The sequence below is a fragment of the Sus scrofa genome, chromosome 1 (genome assembly GCF_054392235.1).
Source record: "Sus scrofa isolate SSC_HxYL_T2T_F1_AM1 chromosome 1, Sscrofa_HxYL_maternal_Yorkshire_Landrace_v2.0, whole genome shotgun sequence".
NCBI classification, from domain to species: Eukaryota; Metazoa; Chordata; class Mammalia; order Artiodactyla; family Suidae; genus Sus; species Sus scrofa.
The window spans coordinates 164,011,796-164,025,587 of NC_139383.1; the positions used below are offsets into that span (position 1 = coordinate 164,011,796).

General features: G+C 35.1%; 1 protein-coding gene across 5 annotated transcripts in view; it reads right to left on the reverse strand.

The window, feature by feature from the left end:
* The window catches only part of DOK6 (docking protein 6), a 402,580-nt gene that overhangs the window by 195,890 nt on the left and 192,898 nt on the right, over positions 1-13,792 (reverse strand). The gene's annotated exons all lie outside the window — the stretch shown is intronic.

The window sequence follows — 13,792 nt, forward strand, 5'->3', positions numbered from 1 at the left end:
GCTCTGTGGCCACTGTGAATTGGAATCTTTGCAATTCTTGTATCAAATGGCAGCATTAAAAAAAAAAAAAAAACAGTAATATTTTTCAATCTCCCAGCTATTTCTTCCTTCCATTTCTTTCTCTTTCATTGTTTTTTACAAAAAATTAATGTTATTTAATGTTATTAATGATAGCATTTTAATCTACATTTTCAAGTAAATATGTTCATTGTAGTAAAAACAGAAAATTATAAAAAATAAATCCAACTATTATATCTTACAGAGAAAATCTCTATTAATGTGTATCTTAATATACAAACATATTCACATGTTATTATACTGAATATAAAGTACTGAACTCTTTATATTGCCTTTACAATAGGATTTTCAGATATTATTAAATATTCCTTGGGGACACGATTTTCAATGAATAGATAATATTCTACTGTATAGCTATGCCATATTTTATTTAGTAATTATCTATTTGATACATTTTAAAGTTAAGCCAACTTCTATCTGAAATAAATTAGGCTGCAATAAAATAACCAACATTCAGCTCAATTTGTTAAATAATTCACACATTTTATATTGAGTCACAGGGTTTACTTTATTCTTATATATACATTTTGGATCATTTTCATATCCTATATTATTAATTTACATTGGGTACCAAAATCTGAATCATTAAATGCCATAAACTCTTTTAAGAATCACACACTGCCAAATTTGCTCTCCATAAGTTCCTTACCAATACATATTCCAATTAACAGTATATTTTATATATTCATTTACATAAATGTCCTTTGCCAGATTTTTAAACTAGGTTTATAGTGTTTCTCTGTTGATTTTAAGAATCCTATATATTACAGTTTTTCCAACCATGTGTAAGCCAAATACTTCATCTCAGATTTTCATTAATTTTGTTTATGGTATTTATGGTTCAGAAAGTGGAAAATAATTTTAATTTTTCTGATAAGTCCTTTGTTATTGAAAGAAGGTTAAATATTATCTTAACCTTCTCAGCAGTTTTAGCAGTTTAGTTTTCACATTAACTGGTATACTGAAGCATACTGAAATGTTCATATCTTACTTATAATGTTTTTTTAGTTTTCACAAATGTATGTAAAGACAACTTTTCCATTGGTAAAGTTCCTTTAAGCCATTTTCCAGCTGCCTGTGGCTACCAGAAGCAACCACTGATCTGATTTCTAACACTATAGTTTATTTTTGCCTATTCCTGTAAATTCTTGGCAGCTGTTAGCATCCAGCTTCAGCATATTGCTAATTTATTTCCAGTTTGTGGCATTCCATTTCATTTTTTATTTATTTCCTTTAAAATTTTGATAGTTTTTTTTTTAATGAGCATAGGTTTGAATTTTGATGAAGCTCAAATTATTTCTTTTTATAGTTTGGTTTCAGTGTTTTACGTAAGAAGTCCTAGCCTACCCGAAAGCTGCATCATCTGAAAATTGATGTTTGAGTATGGTGTGAGGAAGGGGATGAGGTTCATTGTTTCCCACATAAATATCCAGTCACTCTAAAACTGTTTATTAAAGAAATGACCAATAAGCTTATGAAAAAGGGCTTTGGTGTTCTTGTCAAAAATTACCAATCCATATATATGGATCATCTTCTTTCTGTTCTGTTCCATTGACCTATTCGTCTATTCTCTGTCTTCACTGCCCCCACTTACAAAAGTCCAGAAATTAGAAAGGTTACCCATTCCAACTTGGTTCTTCATTTTTGGGATAGTTTGGCTAGTGCTGCTCCTTTACCCAAAATGCAATTTAAAATCAATTTGTCAAGTTCTAGAAAAAGTGCCTGGTTTTCAGGATTTTCATTAGAACTGTGTTGAACCAATAGGTTACTCTAAGAAGTGACATCTTAACGATAGTGAATATTCCAATCATGAATAATTCATCATCACATTTATTTAAATGTCTTTTAATTTCTCTCAGCAATACCTCATTCTCACTGTAGAGGTCTGGTTATATACTTTGCCAGTTTTATCTCTGAGTATGTGATTTTTTTATGGTATTATAAATGATACTATTTTGTAACTGTTAATTGATAAATATGCATGTAAATATTATATATTGTATATAGAAATACTATATATATAATATTTACATGCATATTTATTTGCATATTAACTTTTTATCCTGCAACATCACTGAATTCATGTAGTAGTAGTTGCTTTCTTATAGATTCCTTAGCATTTTCCAGGTATACTATCTTAGCTTCTTATTTTTTTCCAATTTTTATAATTTTACTTTCTTTTCTTGTCTTATTACACAATTAGGACTTTAAGTAGAGTAAGTAGACTATTGAATAGAAGTGGTAAGAAGGATATCTTTGTCTTATTCCTAATCTCATGAAGAAAGCATTCAGTAATTTAAAGAATTATATTTTCTGAAAGTTGTACATTGATGTCCTTCATCAAACTGAGAAAGTCCACTTTTATTCATAAGTTTTTGAAAGTTGTTTTCATAAAGGCATATAGTATTTTTTTCAAATGCTGTGTTTTTTGGTTTTTTTTTTTTTGGTTGCACCCTTGGCATGTGGAAGTTCCTGGGCCAGGGATTGAACACATTCCATAGCAGTGACAATGCCAGATCCTTAAACCTGCTGAGCCATGAGAGAACTCCTATTGAATGCTTTTTACAGATCAATTGTAATGATCATATGATCTTCTGCCTTGATCTATTAATGCAGTAAAACATAGTTTGCATTACTATCCCTTAATGTAATACTTTAATATTCCATTGCTTAATTTTTAAAAGGATTTTGTATTTATATGAATGAAAGATATATGTATGCAGTTTTCTTTTCCTGCATTGGCTTTTTCTGATTTTAGCATCAGGGTTATTGTGGTTTCATAAAATGAGTTGTGAAATAACCCCTCCTCCTCTCTTGTCAGAACAAGTTTGCATAGGAGTGATATTATTTCTCCTTTAAATGCCCAATTAAAGAGTGCAACTGTATACCCTGTATGGGACTGGAATTTGTGTATGAGAAGTTGTATAATTTTAATTTCAATTTATTTAAAGGTCACAGGAGCTTTAGATTTTCCCTTTTTTCTTGAGTCATTTTGGCTAATCTGACTCTGATAAGTTGTAAAAAATTTATTTTATTTACAAAAGCTATTAGCAGAGACAATATTTAGCTGTTTTTTCTTTTATGGAAGATGGAGATTAAAAAAAAATTCCCCCCACACTTCCCTCCAATTTTAACATTTACTACATCATAATCTGAGCTCTGGGAATGTTCTTATTACAATTAGGATTTTAAACTATGCTCAGAGAAAAATGTAGAGCTTTACAAAATATATTTTAAAAATGAAAGCCTGAAAATTAATGATGTAAACATTCATCTCAAGAGATCTGAAAAAGAACCTGAAAACTGGATCAACTAATAAGTGATTAGTCACAGCGAATAAGAGCAGAAATTAATTTAAAACACACCAAAAACATTTTAATAAATGTTCTCTGATAATAATAAAGGTTCTCTGATAATACTGATTAAGGGAAAAAAGCCACAATTCACCCATATGAAGTAAAAAAAGGAGCTATCACTACAGTGTAGACAAGTCTTAAGAAGATAGTACAAGGATGTTGTGATTAAATTTATGCCAATAATTGTGAAACTTCGTAAGAAATGAAGGCCACCTTGCAAGAAAACTTTCAAGAAATTCCTAAAATCACTAGTAGGTGTTTTGAAGCTAATTATTATCAACCATTTATTATCCAAAATCTTCAAACTTTATTAAAATATAGATACTTGGACATTCCAGAGGTATTTACTTTGTGGGTGTGGGTGGGGGCCCAGAATCTTCTTCCCACACACTTGGTATGAATGTGACAAAGACAATTCACAATATTCCAGAGAAATACTGATTTTCCTGGTAGGTATGGTGCTACTTGTTTTGCATGCTGTATTTTATTTAATCTTATGACAATTCTGTGAGAAATGTACTATCAGTATCATCTTCAGGAGCAGGAATCTGGGATTTAGAGCATTTCAGTCGCTTGACCATGGCCCACAGCTTATGAAAAGTAGAGCAGAACTTGATGGACTAAGTTTGTTTGGCAACTTATGTTTGACCAGCATGTCTGACATTCATGTCTTACTCTACAGTTTTACTGTAGCAGGGAAATACTGGGTCATCGGAAGTTGGGTATATAAGAAAAAAGTTGGGTATATAAAAAATGAAATATCTTAAGCATATATGAAATTCAATTCAGGTGTGTTTTCTTCCCTCTTTTTGTGTGTTTGTTTTTTGCCAAATGAGGACTCATTTAACCTGGTTCCTGATCAAAGATCAACCTCTAAGCTTCCTCCCAGTTTCTTCTAAACTGACTTGGAGGCTAGCAGAACTGATATAGCCAGAGATGTAAGCAGAGGAAACGAGGGTCCTCTTACCTGTTTTGTGTACCCATCTCCCTACAAAGCAATTTCACCAGATTTCCTGTGATACAGCAGGCTCTGCTTTCTGAAAGGGTATCTGGGGTCCAGTCAGAGCCTATAGGAAGCCTGGGCACCCCTTCTATACCACATTCTGTTTTGAGACAGTTGAAGTGTATCTTTATTTTCTTACACGTTGCTGGGCTTTGATGACAGCTCTCCATTATTCTTCCTGTGCTCATCATCAAACTCCATATGAAGAATCAAATTTTAGTATTCATTCTCTTTTTTTAATTTTTTTTTTTTTATTTTTAGGTCCACACCCATGGTATATGGAAGTTCCCAGCTAGGGGTCAAGTTGGAGCTACAGCTGCCGGCCTACACCACAGCCATAGCAACGCAGAATCTAAGCCACGTCTACGACTTATACCAAAGCTCACAGCAACACCAGATCCTTAACTGAGTGAGGCCAGGGATCAAACCCACATCCTCATGGATACTAGTTGGGCTCATTACCACTGAGCCACAATGGGAACTTCTTAGTCTTTGTTCTTGAAGAGACACCCCCGCCATTTACATGAGGAGATAGGAACATGAATCTCTGTCCATGGAAAGGGCAAGGGCAAAGCATTACCTCTTATTCCCCATAAAATTCTTATTTCCAAAATCCCTCTTCTTGCCTGAGGCTGGGAGATACCAGTAATTCTGGATTCAGCATTCTCCCCAGAAGCTTCTTTCACAAAGCTATGGATGCTTTTGAAATCTGCATCTTTGTTCTCACTGTATTTGTATAAGGCATGTTTCCAGGGCAAAGGTGTTTCAAGATCTTTCTTCCAAAATGCATCTCAGTTTGTAATGACATGGCTAGAGTTAGACAATGGACCACTTAGATTTGGCAGTGTGGTGAGAGAAGCACTACAAACATTCTTGCTATTTCAAAGAGAGAGAGAAATATATATGGCATTGGCCTTGATTCCATTGTAGTGTGGTGATTCAAAGACCAAATGGGGACAATGGTATTTTGACATAGTTTCTTAATTATATGCAGTGTCTATAGCAATCAAAGGGTAGAATTAAAGCAATACAACACAAGACTAGAAGGCAAATATCTAGGGCCCATTCAAGACTTTGTGTTACATCCACGAATGTCATCTTCTTCTTGCCAGGATGGCTGCTCCCATCACCATCACCTTTCAGCTTTCCCTGTAGATCATCACCTCCATTGGTGATACTGGCATTTTCAAACCGGTTTTATGGAACTTAAGTCCCACAAAATATAAATTGGTGCTATGTATAGAAAAAGACACATAGATAAAGTGAGTTTGAGAAGTGCTACATTGTACGAAGTTAAACCACATCTTTATTATAGGACTTCTCAAAGTTTTATTCTGCTCATGTGAACTGTGACCATCATACAGGGTTGGCATGAACTTCCTAGGGCTGCTGTAACAAAGTACCACAAACTGAGTGGCTCAAAGCTACAGAAATTCATCATCTTATAGTTCTGGAGGCTAGAAGTCTGAAATCAAGTTGGTGGCAGGTCTCTGAAGGCTTTTGTGGGAGAATCCTTCCTTGTCTCTTCTAGCTTCTGGTTTTCGCCAGCATTCCTTGGCCTTCCTTGGCTTGCAGATGCATCACTCTAGTCACATAGCCATCTCTCCCCATGTGTCTTCACAGCATATCTTTCTGTGTACAAGTTTTCCTTCTTGATAAGGACATTTTATGTCATAGTGGGTTATGGCTCTTTCTAAAGACTTTGCTTAAACCTGATTCGTGGTAAGGATCCTATTTCCGATAAGGTCATATTCTGAGATACTGAGGGTATCTCAGAACCTTGACATCCTTATTTTGGAGGGGAGCACGATTTAATTCACAAGAGTGTGATACAGTATTAAATTCACTGATCCCCTCACTTCAGAGGGCAAGTTGTAGCAGCAATAGTATTTGCTGAACTCACTTTGGGAAATACTAGTAGAGTGTGTGGATGGCATTTAGAAACTCAAACATAGCTATCTATGCAAGGAATCTTTTCCCCAGGCAGAAGCTGGTTTTGCTCACTGTTATCCTAGGGGCAAAAAATAAACCTGGAACACTATTTCATTACTAATTATAAAGAATGCGTATAAGAGTGAATATGACTTACCCTAAATCACTTTTGAAAAACTGGAGAAAAGATCAAAATAAAGAAAATTTTGCTGTTGTTGTTATTGTTTTGTCATTAACTGTTCATTTTCCACATGAGTAGGGCCCACTAAAAATTGCCTTAACTATTGATGGACACTAAGAATTTCATACATACCTGATTGAGAAATCTTATTTAGGGCAATAAAAAATTTTTTTAAAAAAGACGGTAGGCTGCTCTGATTAGAATTGATCATACCTATACCACAGCATTTTTATTTTTATTTTAGCATGTCTATTGTATCGTTTTTCTCAAATGACTTCTTAACTTCCTCTCATGTTAGATCAGATGTTGTAGGCCATGTTGTAGCCTCACAGGTGGGGTATACCTCTGCACCCCTTAACTTTGGGCTTGGGCATAGAATTTGCTTTGGCCATTGAATGTCAGTGAAAGGACACATGCAAAGACTTAAATTGTGTTGCAAGTCTGGGCTTGATCTCTTGCCCTATTTGTTTTTGTTTTGAGAACATGCCTTAGGAAGGAAGCGTTAGTGTAAGGAGGAGAGACACATGGAAGAGAGGTAGACATTATCGGCAGCCCAGAGCCAGTCTCAGCATCACCAGTCTAAATCTGCTGCATCTAGTAAACCTGCCTCTGCATGAATGATAAAGACAGGCTTCCAAGACAGTGCTGTTGGGATTTTGTATGACCAGGAACACAGCATTATTTAAAAACAAAACAAATAAACAAACAAAAAAAAAAAAACAGTGACTAAAACACTTTGCTTAGAGATTTGTCTTTCTCACTACTCTGTGAGCTTCTTAAATGTAATGGTTATATTTTATATAATTTTACATTTCCTCAGCTTAGTTTCTGCATAGAAAAATGTTTGGTGGGTGAATAATAAATGAGTGAATTACATACAAGGGTGTCTGAGTGGAATGTAGGGAACATGGTTACTATGAAAACTGAAGTAAATAATTTAGAAACAACACTAGAATACTGCTTTGTTTCTGGAGAAAGATTATACACATAGTCCTAGGCTAAAGTAGGAATCAATGCCAATTCTAGCCCATTCATAAGCAGGGACTCTAGGTTCTGGAAAAAACCAAACCCTCATGTCTGACTCTGCATTAGCCAGATGGCAAAGTCTGAGATTAATTTTCCATTTTGTTTGTTAATGATGATCTCTTGTATCAATAACAAAATGGACATATGCTTGAGTCTACTTCCAACTGCGACAGCAGAATTTCAGAATTTCATACAAGTGAGTTGCTTCTGGGTTATGATGCTTACTTCTGTTATTAATTATTAATATGTAACATTTGTTTTCTAGAATTGCTATTATGTGATCCCCCTTTATAAACAACTATGGTTGGAACATAGTACATTAATATTTTTTAAGGCCAGTGCAGGCTATCTTAAACACTACTCAAAGATCAGAGATTCCAAAAGTTGTAAGAATTTAAAGTTCAAAATGTCTACTTAATATGCACTTTCTTGTTGCAATTGTTATCTGAAGTCTGTGTGAGTGTGTGTGTATGTCTGTATGTGTGTGCACATCTGCGCTTGTGTTCCCCTACTTTACCCTGTACCATGAGGGATTCTGAATCAATAGGAAAGCAGCTGAAAGCACTAGATAAAGATGATTATAGTAAAGATTTAATCAATAACCATTTTTATCTTAGCAACACATACTATACCTTTAAAAATTATTTGCCCATATGTTTATTTTTAGCTGGTCTCAGGGTAAATAAGACCAAGGTGTTTGAAGCATCAGAAAAACACTAGAAGAGAAGTAGCAATTTTGAATGTCAAAAAAATGCTGTGATCTTCCAATCCAAGAGCATGGCATAGCTTTCTATCTGGTTGTGTCATCTTTGATTTCTTTCATCAGCACCTTATTGTTTTCAGAGTATAGATATTTTGTCTCTTTAGGTAGGTTTATTCCTAGGTATTTTATTCTTTTTGATGTGATGGTAAATGGGATAGTTTCTCTGATTTCTCTTTCTAGTCTTTCATTGTTAGTATATAAAAATGCAATTGATTTCTGTGTATTAATTTTGTAGCCTGCAACTTTGCCAAATCCAGCAATGAGTTATAAGAGTTTTCTGGTGCTGGTCTTTAACGTTTTCTGGATATGGTATCATGTCATTTGCAAACAGTGACAGCTTTACTTCTTCTTTTCCAATGTGGATTCCTTTTATTTCTTTTTCTTCTCTGGTTGCTATGGCTAGAACTTCCAAAACTATATTGAATAATAGTGCTGAAAGTGGGCATACTTGTCTTGTTCCTGATCTTAGTAGAAATGTTTTCAGTTTTTCACCATTGAGAATAACATTAGCTGTGCTTTTTTTCCACATATGGTTGTTTATTATGTTGAGGTAGTTTTCCTCTATGCCCACTCTCTGGAGAGTTTTTATCAGAAAGGAGTGTTGAATTTTGTCAAAAGCCTTTTCTGCATCTGATGAGATGATCATATGGTTTTTATTTTTTAGTATTTTTTTTAAGGGCCGCACCCATGGCATATGGAGGTTCCCAGGCTAGGGTTTGAATTGGAGCTGTAGCCTCTGGCCTATGCCACAGACACAGTAACACCAGATCCAAGTCGTGTCTTTGACCTACACCCAGCTCACAGCAATGCTGGATCCATAACCTACGGAGCAAGGCCAGGGATTGAACCTGTGTCCTCTTGGGTACTAGTCAGATTTTTTTTCTGCTGAGCCAGGACGGGAACACCTATTTTTCATTTTGTTGATATGATACATCACATTGATTGATTTGTGGATATTGAAGAATCATTGTATCCCTGGGATAAATCCCACTTGATCATGGTGTATGATCCTTTTAATATACATTTGGATTCAGTTTGCTAGATTTTGTTGAGGATTTTTACATCTATGTTCATCAGTGATATTGGTCTGTAATTTTCTTACTTTGTAGTATTCTTGTCTGGTTTTGATATCAGGGTGATAGTGGCCTCACAGAATAAGCTTGGGAGTGTTCCTTCCTCTGCTGTTTTTTTGAAAGAATTTCAGAAGAATAACTACTTAATTCTTCTCTGAAAGTTTAATAAATTCACCTGTGTATGACTATATTACCCAAGGCAATCTACATATTCAATGCAATCCCCATCAAAACACCAAGGACATTCTTCACAGACTAGAACGAAATATTTTAAAATTTGAATGGAAACAAAAGAGAAGAAGAAGAGCCAAAACAATATTGAAAAAGAAGCCCAAAAATAAACCCAAGCACCAATGATCAACTAATCTATGGCAAAGGAGGCTAAAATATACAGTGGAAGAAAGATAGTCTCTTCAATAAATGGTGCTGGGAAAACTAGAAAGCTACATGTAAAGGAATGAAAATAGAACACTGTCTAACACCATACACAAAAATAAACTCAAAATGGATTGAAGACCTAAATATAAGGCCAGATACTATAAAACTCCTATGGGGAAACATAGGCAAAACATTCTTTGACGTAAATCACAGCAACATCTTGTTTGATCCACCTCCTAGAATAATGACAATAAAGACACAACTAAACCAATGGGACCTAATTAAACTCAAAAGCTTTTGCACAGCAGAGGAAACCATTAAAAAAACAAAAAGACAACCCACAGAATGGGAGAAAATCTTTGCAAATGATGTAACAGACAAGGGCCTAATATCCAAAATATACAAACACCTCATACAACTCAACAACAAAAAAACAAACAACCCAATTGAAACATGGGAGACCTAAATAGTCAATTCTTCAAAGAAGACATCTGAATGGCCAGCAAGCACATGAAAAAATGCTCAACATCTCTAATTATCAGAGAAATGCAAATCAAATCTACAATGAGGTACCACTTCATGCCAATCAGAACAGCCATCATTAACAAGTCAACAAACAACAAATGCTAAAGAGGGTGTGGAGAAAAGGGTACCCTCCTTCATTGTTGGTGGAAATGTAAATTGTTACAACCACTATGGAAAAGAGTATGGAGGTACCACAGAAAACTAAATATAGAACTATGATATGATCCCGCAAACCCCAGTCCTGGGCATATATCCAGAAAAACTTCCACTGAAAAAGATACATGCACCCCTATGTTCCTCACTACACTATTCACAATAGCCAGGACATGGATACAACCTAAATGTTCATCGACAGATGAATGGATCAAGAAGATGTGGTACGTAATACAATGAAATACTACTCAGCCATAAAAAAGATAAACCAATGCCATTTGCAGCAGCCTGGATGAAATTAGATATTCTCATACTAAGTGAAGTAAGCCAGAAAGAAAAAGACAAATACCATATGATATCACTCATTTGTGTAATCTAAAACGTGGCACATATGTCCTATCTACATAACAGAAACAGATGATGATAAGGAGAGCAGACTTGCGGTTCCCGAGGTTGTGCAGGGAAGGGACGGATGGGCAGTTCAGGGTTTTTGGATGCAAACTGTTATGGCTGAAATGGATGGGCAATGGGGCCCTACTATACAGCACAGGGAACTGTGTGTGGATGGTTCACTTTGCTGTACAACAGAAATTTTAAAAAAAGCATTGTAAATCAGCTATACTATAATAAAGAAAAAAATGCTGTGGTCAAGACTAAACAGCAAGTTTCCCCTTGAGGACAGGATACCACAAGACCACCACAAGCTACAGTAACACAATGATTACATCAGTTCACACGCATGTGTGTCTCATCCCTTAGCATATATTTCAATAAATCTAAGCACATCACTGATAAAACATTAAAATAATGTCTCTGATGAAAAATAAAGTTTAGAATTTAGCACTAAAATGCCTTAAGGGAAAAAAACTGAATCTGTAATGACAAATCTTTCAAAAAGGATTTATTCTGATCTGTACACATTAATAACTTCAAACATGTATAAGGAAGCTAAATATTTTGTTTAAGAGGTGTTACGATTGAAAACAATTAAAGGACAGCTTTAAGCAATAAATTTATTTTTGAAATACTTCAATTAGCAAGCTGAAAACAACAAACACTTTCCCCACACATAATACAATGAGTGGGTATACCACCTAAGGAACAGGTGTGTCCCTAAAGCCATCCTGGGGCCAAAGGGAGAGGGTTCTATTCTAAACCCTAATTCCTACATAAAGAATATTCTTAGTCTTTAGTACAAGGTTTTATAGACTGGGAGTTATTCAGGAAGGACTCTGAAATGGGATTACCATATTTACAGGAGAGGTCTGTGGATTAGGAAGTGACAAAGTCTGGGCATGCAAGTAACGAATTGTGCCAATCATGTATGTATGTGTGTGTGTCCCAGGCAGCATATATGCACACATCCACTGGACTTTTAAGTTAGAATAGTAGAATCTGCAGTCCTGATATTTTATCAAGATTTATGACTTTCATGTTCTCCTGTCGCATGAATTACTATTGCCAAAGTTTTAGCTAGTCCTCAATGGAATGGGAAAAACAGAGGAAAGATGCTATTACCTGAACTTGAGGAAGCACTTTAAAGAAAGTGTACGAGAGCTTGAGCAGTGGATATGTTTATGGCCCTGGTACCCAAAGAGAGAAATTCACCCATGTAGAGGTGCTTCCTAGGGAAAGGAAATCCTTCCATCCAAGTTTAATTTGTAATGCTAATCCTTGAAGAATCTCAGGATCGTGCGGGCGCGTGCGCGCGTGCATGAGCACTGTGTCAAATTCTTTACGGTTATCATTAATTTTTAGGGGGTCACTTAAATGAACCAAACACTACCTTCTCTAACTAAATAATTACTCATACATTAAAAATATTTTTAGAAGTTCCCATCATGGGGCAGTGGTTAACAAATCCAACTAGTGACCATGAGGTTGCGGGTTCAATCCCTGGCCTTGCTCAGTGGGTTAAGGATCCAGCATTGCCGTGAGCTGTGATGTAGGTCGCAGACGCAGCTCGGATCCCGTGTTACTATGGCTGTGGGGTAAGCTGGCGGGTACAGCTCCGATTAGACACCTAGCCTGGGAACCTCCACATGGCCGGGTGCAGCCCTAGAAAAGGCAAAAAGACAAAAAATAAATAAATAAATAAATAAATAATAAAAGCATATATAACCTTTTGTATGAGTTTAGGATTATTAAATAAACTTAAGAAAAGCATTTATGGCCTTGGATATTACTGTAATTTCATGTCTTCTCTAAAGAATATGTAGGAATTAGACTTTGATTTCTTTATTTCTACTTGTGCTTAAACAAATGTGCTTCTTTCAAAAAAATTAAGTTAAGCATGAGAGTTAGTCTTCATTTTATATTGTCTCAGGTAACCAACATGACAACACCATAAATGAGTATTAGTTCATTTTTACACATTAGAAAACTGAAATAAGAAGAGACTTAGAAAATAGTGCTAATTAAGGGGTGCTGCCTGCATTCAAATTGTGTCCTGAAAAGTTTACATGTTAGGCTATACCTGCTTGTGTTTTTTAAATAGCTCTAGCATTTAATTCCCTGTTTGTCATACCCTTAAAAAATATATATTAAAATTTTCCCTTTATGTTTTAGGCAAATTGCTTTGAAATTATTATCAAATTAGAAATAAAAACACAATAAGCCAAAGAAGTGCATTACCCATCTGGATGGAAAGCAGAGATAACACTAGATCTTTAAAGTAAAAGCTTACAATTCACACCAAACAAGCCACACACAATGATACTTCCACCTACAGCCAAATTTATTAACTCTCTTCATATTTTCTTCATGTGAAACTTAATGAATATTCATCAGTAAGAATTTTTTCCTTCTTAAATTGAGAATGAGCAGCATATTTTAAACAACATGATTATAGATGTTCTGTACTTAGCACAGTTCTGAGAAAATAAATTGGAGAGACGAAATCCAAGAAAGCGTGGGAAAGAATCTGGAATATTAAAAGGAAGCTAGAAAAAGTGCCACAGAAACCTCGTTCTGACTTTCTGAGATGACCAACATGGGCAATGTCAGTGCTCAGATATATTTGTGATCAGCTAGTGGGAAAAACTTTTTTTTTTTCAGTTTAGTAAAAAAACAAAAACCAGTGCTTTTTAATGGGCTATTAGACAATGATGGTTGTTAGAATAATATTAGCTATAAAAAGATCATAATCACTGTGTTATTCTGATGCACTTTCACCTGTGCTGTCTAGTTTATAAACCACAAGTCATTCTAGAATTTCTTTTTAGTGATTAGTGTTAAGCTTTATCAATGTTGCTCAACCATTTCAATAAAACTAGCCATCAGAAATTAACAACACTGGAAAGTTTCTATTTTCGTACTACTAGA